The 7616-nt window shown below is 40.7% G+C and overlaps 1 protein-coding gene across 4 annotated transcripts in view; it reads left to right on the top strand.

The window, feature by feature from the left end:
* The window catches only part of LOC111872862, a 73684-nt gene that overhangs the window by 65484 nt on the left and 584 nt on the right, over nt 1-7616 (top strand). The gene's annotated exons all lie outside the window — the stretch shown is intronic.

Below are 7616 nucleotides of genomic sequence, written 5' to 3' on the forward strand. Positions count from 1 at the left end.
AAAGTTGTCCCTGTGCTTAACTAATTAAGCACTACGCCATGAAGGCGTATGGGGGAGTGGGAAAGTTACTCGTGCATGTATTGTCTAAATATATTATGAGCACCTACTTCAATAATGACGCTGTTAACCTAAAATTTCCCAAGGAAATTTCAACAGGTTTATGCTATTTTTTTATAAAACCTATAGTTCTGCCTGAAGTTTTGCATGCCCCAATTTGGGCCTTGGCCTACCTCCATGAAACTCTCCGTCTCACTTCGGTTTACTAGATCTTAGAGATTCGGTAGGACTTCTTGGGCGGTTGATCAGCTCGTCACAAAGCCTCTACCTGTACACAAATACAGAAAATCACACACACACACACACACATACATACACACTAACACTAAACATCCATGTCCTGAGTTGGATGCGAACCCACGATCCCGGCTTCCGAGACAGCGAAGACAGTGCATGCCTTAGACCGCTCGGCTACCGTGACCGGTAGCATAGTATAGAGTTTATGATATTATTTACTTCAAAGATACAACCGGTTATATTATGTAGTACAGAGTCTGTGAGTCTGTAGCATATACTGAGGGCACATCTGATTCTCAGAGACATTACGTCCGGATGGATGATCTGGTAATGCATCAATTTCGAGTGATGGCTTGCAGCAATGAGATAACCCCAGGGACAATCAATTCTGTTCCTTGCCATAATAATTGTCTTGGGTGTTGCGGGACATCTGCAACAGAAAAGAATCTGTGGTTACGCAGTACATGAACTGTAATTACAGGCAGAACAGCGTTCCGGATCGTTCCAGTCCATTTGAAGTCCGCACGTTTTAGTATTATCAGCAGCAGAGTCGTACGTGGTTAGCGCTGTAGAGTGCTCGAGGCTAATTCACCTATCCCAATATAACGCACAGCACGGAGGCTTTCAATTTAACGTTCCCAGTTGGCTGTTACACATATCGGCGGGTAATCCCCTCCCAAATTCTCAGTTTTCTCACTTACATTTCCGCTCCCATGACCCCAGCAGTTCTCCATTGGACTTCGAAAAGAATAAATGGCATTTGTCGCATTCAGGCTGTCTTCTCTTGAAGCTTCAAAGTATGAATTTGTTTTGAATAACAGGAATTTAAACATTCAGTTTCTTCCCCACAGGAAACACGCTGCTTGTCCATTAAAAGACGAATTACTGAATTATCTTATTCTGAGAACCATGGTGAAACTTGGTCTCTGACATTAGGGGAGGAACATAGACTGAGGGTGTTTGAGAACAGGGCGTTGAGGAGAATATTTGGACCGAAGAGAGATGAAGTGACAGGAGGTTGCAGAAAACTGCATAATGAGGAGCTTCATAACTTGTACTCTTCTCCAAGTATAATTACAATGACCAAGTCAAGGAGGATGAGGTGGGCAGGGCATGTAGCACGAATGGGGGAGAAGAGGAATGCGTAGAGGATATTGGTGGGAAAGCCAGAAGGAAAGAGACCACCTTAACGTCTCATAACCCTATGGGCCTTCACGGCCTGGTACAAGGATAGCTTTACTTTTTACTTACTGGTATACTACACGCTGCCTTTAGTGATTTCACTGATTTCCTAAGTTTCGTTGTTAAAGTATTTGGAGTTGGAGTTAGAAAGTGAAATGTATTGTTAACGAAGGAAAATAGGCCTACATTGCATAAAATAAGCCTCAATTAGTAGAACAATAATGAGGAGAAGTCTCTTAATAACCATACGATGTTCTTAACATAATGTCCGAAAACTGAGTAGAAGCAGTCTCGCAATATCGCAACTGTATAACTCTGTCTCTGTCTGCCTTACATACCTCTATTCCCTCGACGTGATTCTTGCTGTAGAGGTTTGCGGACTAGAGGTTACTCAGTACTGTGTTACAGAGATAGAAATACGTGTATATCATCGTATTTGAGAGAGTTACGTTCCCGAGATGATAAACTTTGCTCAGTATTTGCATAATGAACTCTGTAGTATTCTTTTCAATATTCAAGGCCCTTACACCTCCATTTGCATTGGTAACGTTACTTATGATCTTGCTTTCTCTTGGTACGCATGGCTGCCCCGGAAACAGAACGCAAGATGGACTGTGAACTGTGATGGACAGAGAAGCAGTTTGAGGCATAAAGTGATGTATCGCGTGCACGTTACATTCTGGGAAGCTACACGAAATTCTCGAAGTGGTACTAGGGTACATCTTCACAGACTGTTGCCCACTGTTGCCAGCTTCACAGCGAATATAAAATCCTCGAACATCGAAAAATAACTGCCCTTAATATCTCTTATAACGGCAACCTCTCCGTTGTATAAACGTGGACGCCACAGTGGGCTCCAACAATCAGCAGCGAAGCCTACGGTTCTCCATTGTTCTATCAGAGCGCAACACTGGACTCTTCCTGAAATTTTACATTGTTGTCAGTTCTGGATACAGTTTTGTTTATATCACCGCAGACCATATCGAATTCAAATTGCCAGAATATGAAATTACGGACCATGAAATTGATTGTTGTCTGAAATCTGTACAATATACTGTCAATATTATGGGAAGCGACGGGCCCACAATTATGTGTGTAACATCTAAAATCTCATTTCATATTTCGTTTCAAGCTCCGTACGCAAAGAGAATGCATTATTGATAAACACTGTAGGCCTAGCGATACGGGTTCTGTGTTCTTTGCTGATTTACTCACACGGAACGGGTACAAGAAAGGCGCTGTAAATAATGTCTATATCTATTTGAACTACAAGGATTTCGGCGTTAAAAAATGTCCAGTGAGCTATATTGTTGATCTGCGAACGGATTATAATCGCGAGTTTAAAATAAATCCGGTCTAACTGTACCAGTTTTCTCTAAATCGGCTCAACCTAAAATAAATTGTCATATGACATAAAATATACACCTCTGTAAGATCCAAAATTTTCATTTTGAAATATTTTTTTGATTTCATAAATATTTACCATCTGTTACAAAATTCAAAAATTAGCATCGAGTTTCATGAGCTGTAGAGATTATCACTGAATTGGTACGAATAAATACCACATTAATCCGCAATATTTGAGTTTCTGTCAGCCGTGGTTATGAAGATTTCTGTCTTCTGATACATAACGCCGTGTATTCTGAAGATGGTGACATTTTTTCGAAATGTCGGTTGATTTTCAACGGACTACACGGCGTTATATCCCAGAACAGATTTTTTTTACATCAACCTATCTCTGAAGTATTTCGCAGCCCCCAACTTCCGGTACTAAGTTTCGTCGTAATTTGTTTCTTGGTTTCGACCACAAAACATATGTGTATGGCCTGGCGAAGACATCTTTTCTTCATGTAGTTCATGCATAGACGAATACCAAGACTTTTCATTGTGTGGTCCTTGATACACAAAACATACGACGAATTTAAGAAGTTTCAAATTTACAAGGAAACACTATTTCATGCCGTCTTCCTAAAAGTACTAAAGTCTAAATTATCTTAGCACGTTTGTTACTTAAACTGTGATTCAAATTAATAATCGGGGACCATGGATGTTTGTAAACTAACCCCCTGTCTCTTGGTGTTATCTCAACGGTTGCAACAAGGTTTTATGATGCAGGAGACGAAGAGGCGTGTACTTGAGGCTTCCCTTTATTACCTGACGCAATAAACACAAAAGTAACAGGGAATCTTATTGGAGCTCTTGAGGACTGTTTAGCATGTAAATTTGCAATCACCGAGAACTTCTCGAGAGAAACTTGTCTGCAGTATTCCCTACGTATCTTTACACACACTCAGGCTGTAATATTCTTCCTATGCATGTAGAACGAGCTAAGTCCTATTTCATGTAGCAATGTCACATTTCGGTTTGCCGGTTAGGCTGTATAACACGCATGTTTATGCCCCATACAACCAACACATCTATGTACAGCTTAACCTCGAAAATTCGAATTGATAAAAACGTTGATGTGTTCGGACTATGAAATCGTTCAAATTACTGGATTTCAAATTTAAAAAATTATAATTCTTCAACAAAAGTATTTATTCCTGACTATAGATAAACAAACAAAACCAAAAAACAAAATCCGTGGCTTTAGTCCGCAAGCGAACTACACCGAAGCGAAGTTAGTGCCAACTTTATCGGATGGATGGTGTCGCCTGGTAGCGCAACGAATCCCCACGGCCGTTAATTTCGGTTTTATAGACCGGAGCCGCTATTTCCTTGCAATAGCTCGTCAGTTATCGTCACGAGGCTGAGTGGACCCCGTTCCAGACCCACTACTTCTCAGAAAATCTGGTATCGCCGGGAATCGAACTCAGGACCTCTGGATCTATAGCCAGGAACCCTGACCACTAGACCACAGAGGCGGTCCAAGAGTATGGATACATTTTATATATAAAGAACCCCGAATTTGTATGCAACCCTCGGACGTTGGGCTTCCCAACGAGCTCGGGGCAAGCGGTAACCGAGTTACGTCTTTCGCTGCCTGAAGAGGCAGGTTCAGTAGCACGTTGTATGATGTTTCACAATAATCCATTTTCACTGCAAGAAAATAAAGATATTTCAATTGAATTGGCAATTTTTGCATAGCTTCCTTTTTCGTATGTGTGTGTGCTGTAAATGAGTTCGGTTTACTGGGAGTTCGGATTGGCGTGGGTTCGGAGGTCCTGCTGTAAAATGAACGTATCTGTCTCGTATCCTGAAGGTCCTCATATATAGTTTGACGTCCATGTTTCCTGCACATGTTACTGAGCTACTGATCTCGAACTAACACTTCAGTAGCCACTCTTCAAAACATATAAAATATTTGCAAACTTTGTGCTACTTTGATTTACACAGACGTTGACTCCGTGGCTGTATCCATACTGAGGTTTGTTCGTATTGTGTGAAGTAACCGTCAGTAGAAAATAGTTAAGTGGTGACGTCATTATGATTGCTTCACGCCGTGTGAAAGACCTTTATTATTATTTTGCAAAAGTAAGGGATATTGACAAAAGGGAAGGTATACTATGCTCCAAAAAATCAGTACTGAAATGAAATGATACCACTATCTATTCATGTGAAGGCCCCTTGCACAACAGAACCTTCTCAAATCCTGAAGAAATTGTCCGATCACCATGTCCCTGTAGCGTTCTTGGGTGGTGGTAAGAGCATCTCCTTCCTCGTCCTCAATGAAATAGGGGCCTAATATACCGCGTGCTGAGACGGCACACCATAGCGCCACACGTGTACTGTGTAGCGGTTTCTGGATGATAACATCTGGCCGCACAAAACCAAGGAAGCGAGTTGTCTGGCGACCACTTCCGTATGAGCGGAAATAATACTCAACTATGAATACTTTGTCCTCCGTCGAGAGACCAATTTCCAACAACAACTGCACAACACAACTTCCTTTTCACTACTGGGAACACGTGTGGCTGGAGCTATGCCCCGTCGACAAACGCACATGCGCGTTCGAGATGCGCGAGTTTCAGTACTGCAATTTTGCCGCACTCTGTATTTGGAAGCAGGTTGCCGAGGAGAATATTTGGACTTTAGAAAGATGAAGTGACAGGAGGTTGGAGAAAACTACATTATGAGGAGCTTTATAACTTGTAAATTTCGCCGAATATAATTAGAATGATCAAGTCAAGGAAGATGAGATCGATAGGGCATGTAGCACGAATGGGGGAGAGAAGAAAAATTCATATAGGATTGTCGTGGGAGAGCCAGAAGGAAAGAGACTAGAACGAAAACTCAATAGTACGTGAGAGTATAATATTAAATGGGCATTAGAGAAATAGAATGGGGTAGTGTTGACTGGATTGATCTCCCTCAAGATAGGGATCGGTAACGGGCTCTTGTGAACACGGTAATGAACTTTCGGTTTCCGTAATATGTTGGGAAATTCTTATGTAGCTAAGCGATTGGCAGGTTCTCAGGAAGGACTGAACTCCATGGAGTTAGGGGGAAGATAAAGAATAATTATTTTCCATTTGAGAGCTAACACAGCTTAACGTGAATAATTCTATCTTCTGGGATATAACATTGTGTAGTCTTGTGAAAGTCAGCTGACGTTTCACATGAACATATCACGTTCATAATCAGAATCGGAGAGTGAGTCAAGCGAGAAATCAGCATGAAGCAGGCAATAAACAGAGCCAGGCACTGAGAATTGCGAAGACCAACCGGCTGATACTGCTTAGGGAAATACTCTTTGTTTATTCTAATAAGAATACAAAGCACACATAAAATCTTATGCACATTATTTTAATACAAAATTATGTGATACATTTAATAACTACTGTGGTTTGAAGAATTAAAAATCGAACGCTGGTATAGGTCACCACACCTGCAAAAATTCATTCAATAGTTTCGGAGTTCAAACGTGTGGACGGAGAGACACGAACTACTAGGTCTCGCGCAGAGCCATTATAATGGGCTGCGGTTCCGGGCAATTCACTGTGTATCCGTGGCCTTACTCGTGCATGATGCATGCTAATCAGCATGCACACTGTAATGGTGTGGTCGTGCCGTTCAATTACCAGCACTGCAGCATTGGTTGTCAACGGATCTTCTCGGGGCACTTCCATTACTGTTTCTGTTAATTACAGATTATTACATCCGCCATTGCCCTAATTAGCACACAATGGCACAGATATCTCGCGTGGTAGTTACAGTGACGTCACTCTCCGACTCGCCGGGCAGCTGGTCCCACATCGACCTCTCTAGGAAACCAAATTTATTTATCGACAAGAAGTTTATGGAAGAACTAATCACCTACTTTCCTTTGATAAGGCTCATGCTGCAAAGAAAACGACTTGTCCAACAGTTTCTCTATTGTTGCGTGTGTATTCGTTGAAACGATAAAGTTTTTACAGAGCTGTTGCCTAGCTGCGACAGGGAGCTAAAACAGGCAGACACACACGACTGAAGGGATTTATGAAGTAAGTCGTTGAGACGGGGTCGCGTGCCATGATAAACAGATACATTTTCGTAAAGAGTTCTTCAGGATTCAAAAGTTAATAGCGGAAGGTACACAGACAGAAAGACAGAGCCGCTATTTCCTTAAAATAGCTCCTCAATTATCCTCACGAGGCTGAATGGACCCCGTTCCAGACCCACTACTTCTCAGAAATCTCGTAGCCCCGGGAATCGAACCCGAGAACTCTGGATCTGTAGGCAGGAACTCTGACCCCTAGACCACAGCGGCAGTCAATAATAATTATAATTATAATTATAGTTATAATAATTTCATTAACACAAATCTAAGTTGTTAACAAATCTAATAATAATAATAATAATAATAATAATAACAACTCCATTAACACTGTTCATACTTCTCATTGAGAAGTGAGAAAAGAAATATATATTTACATACATGTATATTTATAATGAATATAGTTAATATTTTAATGAGTGGAAGAACTATGTCTGATATAAAATATGATAAAGGGAGCAATTTAATTTTAAATATATTAATATATGACAATAATAATTCAGTCATATTATGTACTTATTGTTTACATAACAGCCCAAATGCCAGTTTTAAATAAACACGAGCAAAAATAGAATAAAAAATATACATACGAACAAAGACAAACCAAGACAGCTTTGACAGTAACAAAATTCATTAACATGAATGGTCCATCAAACACAAAAAA

This window comes from Cryptotermes secundus, unplaced genomic scaffold (assembly GCF_002891405.2).
Source record: "Cryptotermes secundus unplaced genomic scaffold, Csec_1.0 scaffold298, whole genome shotgun sequence".
NCBI classification, from domain to species: domain Eukaryota; kingdom Metazoa; phylum Arthropoda; class Insecta; order Blattodea; family Kalotermitidae; genus Cryptotermes; species Cryptotermes secundus.